Consider the following 9,748-nt stretch of genomic DNA (forward strand, 5'->3'; position numbering starts at 1 on the left):
GTGCACGGGTAATATGAAGAAGCATCGAAATAAAAAGTAAAGGAGTGAAACTTGATAACACATGTGTTAGAGCGGATTGACGTAGGTTCCTGCCGTGGAGGCTTAACCTAACTTAATAACGATCGCAATGAATTGTAGCTCAAATAGGGAACCGTACTTGTGATTTCTTGACTAGAGGTGACGAGTTAAACGTAGTCAGAACACTAGCCTATAAAAGGGTGTGTCGTGGAACCCTCTGCAATGCTATATGATAAGTAGTTGTCCATCTCTTTGTTTACCCATTAAAATCAGAGGCAATCCAGCCCAGCATGCCCAGGCGGGTCAAGTTCTATCTTAGCCTTACATACAGACTACATATACAAAATCGAATTCTCTTTTAAGTAACGTTGAATAAAATTAAGTTAACTCCCTTCCTCTGCTTCGCAAATGTTTTCATATTCATCGTCAAAGAATAAATTTACACGTATTTTACAAAGTTTGTAAAGGAAAAAAGAAGAAGAAGGCGAAAAAACGCATGTTTTCATTTTATTCAACTCAAAACGTTTACGACTTACTCGTTCTTCGTCTGAATCGCAGTTAACGTCTCTCCCTATTTGTTAGTAATCGTGATAATCATTTTCTTTCAAAAATCAATTGGTGGATGCGTACAATTTTCATTTTTATTTTCTCGAATCCTTTGCAGGTTTCATATGTAAAAGAAACAAAAAAGAAAGAAAGAAAAAAAACTTACATGATAAAGGTTAACATTAAGAGAATACATTCATCTTTATGTGTGTGTGTGTGTGTGTGTGTGTGTGTGTGAGAGAGAATGAGTGAAAGAGTTGAATGAAAAAATATTTCTAAGGGATGTATGTGCGCAGATATTCAAATATTAGCATAAAACAACGTAAAAACTTTTGAATATTAACAAGTGAACCTTCGCTGAAACTTTTCGAATATTATCGTACGAGGACGAAGTTTATTTTAGAATAGCAACAAAAAAAAATAAAAAAAAAAAAATACTTAACGATAAGTAAAGTATTTCTTTCTTCTTCTTTTTGTAACTTTCATAATACGTAATAATATACAACAAGAAAACCTATATTTTATGAGTGACTACTAACAACTGCACTGTACATAAAAATAAATATGAAGTTGGCAGAAATTAACATAGTTTTTCTGCTCTTTCATGCGAAACGGATTCGTTAAGACTGCAAGCAAGCACCCAAGCAATATAAAGCAAATGCTGCGCTGTATGAAAGGCAAGGCAAGTTTTTCAAGTGTGGAGAAGAAATGAAATTAAAATGCAATGAAATACTTTAAGCTCAGCATTTCTTTCGCTCGCATTTTATTGTAAACGCCACCGAGATGGCACACATTAACTCGTCCCTAGAACACAATTTCATATATCATCCGATCGATTGTATTTGTATGTAAATAAATATGAGAAGTCTTGTGTTTTATTAAAGGTTTTTTTTTTTTTTGCATTTAATTATAATTAAAAATAATTGAAATTGACTTTCAGTTTGCATTTTTATGCGTAGATAACATGCCATGACTCAGGTGCCAGCCACAGAGAGAGAAAATTTAAGTTAAGTGGTAAACGCAGTAAGTTAGGAAACAAAACAAATTGTTGTTAATATTTAGGGAAGATCTGCGCTGCGTCTCCTTGTTTGTGTACACATTACCTTCGGCGATTTGCAAATGTATTCTGAAAGCAGATTGTGCTCATGATTTGCGGTTATATGCATATGCACCATTGCACACATACATCCCTAGCATGTTTACCTTTTTTTTGTTTTTGTTTTTGGTTTTTTTTTTTTTGCAAGTTGCACTACGGCATGGTATATGGTATATGCAAACACAGGTACATCGTTACCACCACATATAGCTCATTGGGTTCAACTATTCAACAATTCTACTGTAAAGTTTATTTTTCTTTTTATTCTTTTATAGAAAGTGAAAGAAGTGCAGAGTTATGTAATATGTATCTGTTTTCTACTTACTTGCATTCTCTGAACCAATGTAACGGAAGAGAACTTACTGGCCTGGAAATATAGAAATTTGGAAAAGATTTTCCTTTGGGTGCTCAATTGCATTTGTTCTCCAATGCAAGCCAACGTTTGCGACACAAGGTATATTAAGTTTGTTTGCACTGTTGTAACAGCCAGAGGCAGTTGAGATTCTTTTCCAGCTTGACTGTACGTCGATGGGTCCACTTGTTGTTATTTATTTGTAATGGAATTGTTGTGCTCTACGGACGATCGCCATTGAAAGCAATTGAAGTAATTGAAGTTGACCAGACCACTTGTACAGCCACTCTCGTTGAAACGGTTTGTTTTGAAAAAGTCGTTTTATAAGCAAAAGTTTGTTCTCAAAATTTTGTGACAAACAATCGATGATTAAATTCATCTCGGCTTTGTAAATTGATTTGAAAAATTCGAATCGCGTGGGTCATATTTCGAAACACCAACCCTACCCTACCCTACCTGCCGCCTCCTACAAGAAGTAAGTCTTTCTAACATCTCAAGACGAAAATTTCTCCTTAACAATTGTTTGTTATGAAAATTAGTTGCAGTAAATTTGGACAACACAGATCGTCATCGTCGGTGGGCTTCACTCCATATTCGGATTCTCATAAGAAGTAAACCTTTCCACAGCAGTAAAGTGTCATTTTTGTCACTCTATGACAAAGATAGGTGAAAATCTTTGACATAAAAAATAGTTCCGCTAAAATTGCATCACGCTTTGAGCAAACTCTCGCAAGTTATAATTTTTTGTATTTCATTAGAAAAACAAAAGTACAATTGTCTTAGTCGAAGTGGTGTGTAGTGTTTGATGATCCGTCTCGCTCAACACTAATGTGTTTACTTGTTTGAACAAAATTAACTGCAAATATGAAAACTTTTCCAAATACGAATTGCAAAATATACTTAAGGGCTATGTGGAGCAACATCGTTGCTCAATGTTCTATATTATAGATTAAGGTTACTTTATGAATCTAGGACTCAAGTATGATTATCGTATAAAGTGGCGAGCGTCAAGTGTCGAAATTTCAGAACCTATTCGTGGAGAGCTAGCAGCTGATTTCGAGTAAGATCTTAGTCGGCTGACTTCAAATGACGCCAAGCACAAACAACAAGCTCTCCCCTGCCCTGTTTTCTGCCATCTATGGCAAATCTTGATCTTGCAATGCAACGATCTTGATCATGATCTGCGGTTATAAGATTTAGTTCACTACAAGTTTGCACACAGTCAGTTTCAAACGGCCGATTGAGGGAGGGGGTGTCGATGCGTAGTAAATCCGAATTCCTAACATATGATTGGCATCCGGAACAACAATGTGCTATTGCTTGCCAACCTTTACGCCTTACAGAGTTACTCGCCAAAAAAAAAGTTTCTGCTCAAAATTCTGCTCTACAGGCCAACAACATTTCAATCATTTGCTTGATTACTTGACTAATGACATTACTTGACAATTGACATAAATATCTAATGAGAATTTTAATGAAATACGTATAACGTTGGAAAGACATAGGGTCATGCAATTTGTGGTTTGCGGAAGTAAGCGTAAACAAAACGCACTTCTGCTTCCAATACATTGATTGCACTTTGCCAATAATATGTGGAAAGCAATACATACGTAGTTGGGCAGTGGACAAAAGCTGTTGAAATTTATTACGAAAACAACAAATCGACGGTTATGCATGTGACATGAAGATCATATCTGTTTAAATGAGTTCAGCTTTGGCGTAAAGAAAACTCATCTGATATTCATGTGCACAAAAATAACTTTTGGACTTACTTTGTGGCTTGAAAATGTCATTTTTGAATGTGAAGCTGGCACCCCATCCCGGTTATCGTCAATGGACAAGGCGACTGAAACACGATAACTGATTTTTCATTACAAAAATGGCATGATTTTGATTTGACCGATATGTGGCTTCAACGAAATAATGCAAAATGCCAAAGACTTCGTGAGAAAATGACTCTGTTGAGAGAAAAACTGATCGCGGTTTATGTGAGTTTGTCGCAAGATTGTGTGATATAACACGTATTGGAGCATTGGTGTACCTCAATAATCCACGCACTCTTAGCGACCTTATTCATCAAGACTATTGTGTTATTGCTCAAACAAGAGCAGATTTGTGTGAAAAGGGGACAACGATTGATGCTGGAGTGAGTTTTTAAAGACCGTTCAAAGACCGTTGTGCACATAACCTCGTTTTTAAATAAAACTGGCATGAAGCAATATATCAAAGAAAATTAATGTTGATGTCTTTCAATGATTAATTAATTTTTATTACAAATTCCAAAAAAAAAAAAAAAAAAACACTTATTTAATGACCCTATATACAACCTGCTTTAAAATGTTTATTGCGTAATCTGTTAGGTAAAAGAAAGTAACAAATTTCATCTATAGATCTCACAGCTTCGGCTTGCAAGTCAATTTAAACTGATTACATTTAATTAATTCTCATCAAACATGATGAGTTTAGATTTTCATTGTAATGGTATTCGTCTTCTTGCCTTGAACAAAAGTATCGAATTCCTTTTGAAAAAATTCGATGAAAAAATTTTTTTCTGTTTTTCTTTAATTATTTGTGAGAAACAGAAACTTTATGGAATGGCTTGTTAATTAAGTTGAAATGAATTCTAAGAATCTGAATTTACGATTAAGCTCAAAAGAAATGAAGTCAGTGGGTAGCAATGGTATTTTACTAATAGTGAATGCAAAATAAATATTAGTTCGAGTTTTTAATTACGATTTTTTTTGTAAAAAATTTTTTTCATTGGAAATTGCGAACAAACAAGTTCTATAAAAATAATATCAGTTGCGTGTATTCATTAACAATAACGACATGTTTTGGATGGGAAAGAATACCGTTTAGTTCCAATATAAACTTGAAAGTGTGACTGCATCTACTCTTCGTGAAAAACAACAATTCATCGATCATTTATTGACGGTAAACGAGATCATTGCACTCAGTGGTGATGACATGAGGTAGCATAAAAGAGTCTTGAAGACTATTCTCGATAGTCCAAAGAAATTGCAAGTCAGTGTAGTCGCGATTAGATATAAAATTTGGGGGCGAAAGTATTTGCCATCCGTGCAGGGTCTTCACTCATAGCGGAACAAAAACATCAATGGCAAAATCGCGTCAATCGAAGTTCAGATTGCTGCCATACCTATCACATTCTCCGGCTGCGGCCCATAGTGATTATTATCTACTTGCAGTCGTCAAGAGAATGCTTCAGGAAAAATATTTCGACCAAACGACGGGTCGTTGCGGAAACTGCAGCAAATCATTTTACAAAAAAGTCTTCGGAATCCTAAAGGGGCATCATTCTTGAAGAAGATAGGGCTGGCAATAACAGACGAATTTAGCAAAGAAAACTGGATAATTCTTCACTTAATCCCACAAACTATTAACGGGTCTGTTATATTCGTGATCTTTGGGAGATCGTTACCCGTAGGAGGGGTATAAACAATAACCAAAAAAACTAAAACAACTGCGAAAAAAACGAAAGTTTTAACTAATCCATATTTAGGTGATAAAAGAGACCCAGAGACCCAGAGACAGAGAGAGGGAGAGAGAGAGAGAGATAGAGAGAGAGCGTGAAAGAGAGAACTGAAATTTCCGAGTAAAAATGTATTATTTATTACATCCGCAAGTGGTGTATATAAAATTGAAAATTACGCCGAGTAAATCAATTACATTTCGTTTTTACCTTTTTACTATAATGGAAAGCAAATGAATGAGCAACAGTTTAATCGCTCACAGGCAGGTGTTTAAATCTGTACTAAGGTGACAAAACCAGGTGACAATTGCGAAATTAAAGGATATTCCAAATTCCTTGGAGGGGAGACTACTGATATTCCAAAGCAACCTGACATAGGTCTTTTAGGTAATTCATAGAATCGTGTGAAGAACGTTGCGTTAGTGTATATATATATATATATATAAATTTTCTTTTTTATATAAATGAATCCATATTAAATTGACAACAAATAAGCAAAGTACTAAAAACTTTCCATCTGAAAATAAAAAGAAGGAAAGAAAAATTACTTGGTTTCGCAAACCAACATTATATAGAAAAAAGTTGTCTCAAAGATTCATAAAAAATCTCTTGTAGTATTCTTAATGCACTCTGTACAGAATTTGGATACAGAATATGACAAAACCATGTAGAGTTCATACATTTATTACCTGGCTTCACTAATTTCAACAAGACATACGATTTCTTTAAAAGTAAAATAAGAATAAGCAAAAGTTGTATAGAAAAACGTTGGTCTCGTCTCTTCTTCTTCGCATAACTTTTTCCATATCTTCGACAAATTGCTATGTTTTCCTTGTCCTTCTTCTTTGATGGTTGCTATGGTTATGACTGACTTGCTTTCAACGAGAAAAATTATCAATCATATTAAATCTAAAATCAATTTTCTTTGTTAAGCTGTGGAATTTACTCTGTCTCTTTCTCTCTTCTCAACTTTACCAATAATAGAAACGTCAAATTAAAAAAAATGAATAGCGTATGGTTTTTGCTTACTACCGACACGCGTATGCATCATTTACAAATTGTAGTTAAGATGCATAGAATTAAAACAATTCTGCAGCCGATGATAGCCTTAGATGCTAGTGCTCGAAGACTAAAGTCTTAGTCTTCGTTCTATCTCTCTTATCTTAACTCAGCATTCAAAAAAAAATTTTATATTTCGAAGATTTGATTTAATCGCATTTGTATCGCGAATCCTGGCCATTGATTATATATATCTTTTAGTTAGCTAGCTCTCACTTGGACGCTGGCTTAACTCGAAAGTCATTTGTTTGCAAGTTATGTATGGCTTCCATTGTTCAAAAAGTTGCATTGAAAATAAGGGCAAATTTAATGTTTATTTGTTTACAATGATGCAATCAATAACAAAATCATTCAAACGGAAATAAAAACAAAATTATGTAAAATGAAATGAAATGAAATATAATTTCATATAATTCATATAATTTCATATTTTCATTTCCTAGGAAAGCTTTGAATTGTGAACAGTTGGCCTTTGAATTTTAATAGGTGTAAATGTTTTATTTTAATTTTATAAATACATACATATCAATTTAATGTACATTGTTTTAAAATTAATTGCAAATCAATGCTAGTTTTGTGTTACATAGCGAAAACTTTACTTGTTAGTTTACATAAAACATCCTTAAGCAGATTTATTCCCTATAGTTTGAATTTCAGTGCAGTTCAGTTTGAAAGTGCAGGATATACGCTGGTTAAGATCTCCTCACTTTAGGGATTACCGTTCACATTGTCGTCCAAATAATTTGCTTTGATCTAGGAAATCCACAGTTCACTGCTATTATCCTTCAAGTGATCGCAAACTTTACGAATAAAATATTTATATACGTATATGCAAAAATGGATATGTATGTATGTATGTAGATTAACACACCACCATTCCAAGCAAAGTTTTTCTTTCATTTGTTGTATTACTTTTGATACATGAACTAAAAAAGTGCTCTGGGCAACGTTCATGTATAAATCGCGAGCCGTTGACAGCCTCCAGAACCCAACAACGTTTCTGATGCATGAACCAAAATAGAGTACTGGGCAATGTTTAAGAATAAATCGCGAGCCGTTGATAGACTTCAAAGTGAGCGTTAAACGAATCCCCCGAGGCATGTAGGCTCTTCTTACGCCGTCACTCGCACAAATTTTTCTTAATACATATTCAAAAGCCTCTTTTGATATGCGAAACTTTTGCAGAAATCTACATATACGTACATACATATGTATATTTCAGCTTACATTTTTGACAAAGATATAAAATCATTTGCTTACACAATTTCGTGCAACAAAAGACGATTTGAAGAGTCCCATAGAGGCCTTCTTTCCCTTTCCGCCAATCACGATTTTCCTCACAAAACAAAAGCTATGTAAGAGCGAAAAGGTATGCTAGCCTTTAACTTCTTAGTCTTACTTTTTTGTCATCCCTTCGAATTTCTTAGTGCTGGTTGTATGAGTAAGGCACATACTGTAACACATCGCGTTTTATGATTCACTCGACCCAATTCTGTCAATAAATCAATTGGATAATGCCAAGCATCGCAGTTTAGAAAAATTGAAAAATTAAAATTTTGAATATAAAGCATGAAAAATGCCTCAGCAGAATGTTTTTGCCCAACTTTTGTATCGCTAGCTCTTCTCATTTCCATCTGAATACGTTATGGTTTTACTAAAATTTTCTATTGACCATCGATGCCTTTTTTTTCACTAAGAACAAATATTTTGATTGGAAAAAAAAAAAGAAAAAAAGTAATGAATTTCAAATCGGCTGCGACGAGATTAAAACTTGAACTTAAAAAGAAAAAAATATGATCGTTGTTCGTATATTCTCGTTGCAGATTCAACATTGCAGCGCTACGTTCAAAGATGCGTAGCAGGAAAAGTGATTATTTTACGGGAGATGATGCCACATCCTTAGTTTGGTTTACGAAAATCAGAAAATTTATATTTATTTTTTTTTTTAGGCTTTTTAAGCGCCGAACATTAACACTAAATCATAAATTTTTTTTTTTTTTTACTCTGAGTGGACATTAGTTGGTATAATAAAAAGAAGCTAATAATTAAAAAGGAAAAGAAACAAGCAGAATAATTATAATCGGCTATGATTGGACATCACGTACAAACCTGTATCTGCTATGGATCGCAAGTTATCAATAACAATGTTTTGGAATTTTCGTTTGACTTTTGAAGTCCATCTTAAAGCTTGATTTGTTCGCCTAAGTCAAGGGCATGCATTTTCTTTAACATTTGCAAAAATGAAACCTTTAAAAAAAAATTACGGACCGACTTGACCGTGGATTCAAAACTCTCTGTCTGACCTAAGCCAAAAAAAACCTCGGGTAAAATAGTACATACACACACACATAAAATGTTTTTTTAATGCCACAACAAAAAAACCAATTAAAAATTGAATACAATTTTAGTCAATGACGTGCAAGATTTATATCAATCGAAGTCAATCAATCTTAATTTATCTGAAAATTCTAAGCAAAACTAGCGTAAATGCAAAGGAAAAAGGTCTACCATGTAAGAAGGTCAGAAAGATGTTCTTTCGTTCCACGGATCATTTTTGGTCTGAGCGGTACTTGCCGCTTTTGATAAACAGTGAAACTTACTGACTAACAGTATTTCAAAAAAAAAAAAAAAAAAATATTTTTTTTATTCTCTACCTTTAATAAATGTTCAATTTTGCTGAATAAGTCTCTTAAAGCTTAGCCATAGCCTTTAAGTGAAAATCGAAATTTAACCTAAATTATCGCTTTCATTTTTTTATCTTGTATTTCTACTTTTTTTTCTATCTTTTACGTTATTTCAATCAAGAATTTGAAAATATTCACAAAACATTTGTCATGAGTGCAGTCAGTCATTCATTCGTTGCTGTGCTGCATATAAGAAGCTTTTTCTCGATATGTCATAAAATTTCATTGGTACTTTAGTTAGCTATGTACATATATATATTTATGTATGAATATAGATGTCAACAAATCGTAAAAATCCCAATTGTATCTAAATTCCAAGTGTAGTTTTGATTTTGCAGTATTTCCGGTAGATAATAAATCATAGCTTCATTGTAATCATATTTGGCTGCTGGCAGAATTATACATAGAAGAGATTGTATGTTTTTACGAGCATTGAATATAAACAGAAAATTTTTACGAAGGCATTCCATACAATATTCTCATGTACATTAAATATATATCAA

Source organism: Glossina fuscipes, unplaced genomic scaffold, assembly GCF_014805625.2.
Source record: "Glossina fuscipes isolate IAEA_lab_2018 unplaced genomic scaffold, Yale_Gfus_2 27, whole genome shotgun sequence".
Classification (NCBI taxonomy): Eukaryota; Metazoa; Arthropoda; class Insecta; order Diptera; family Glossinidae; genus Glossina; species Glossina fuscipes.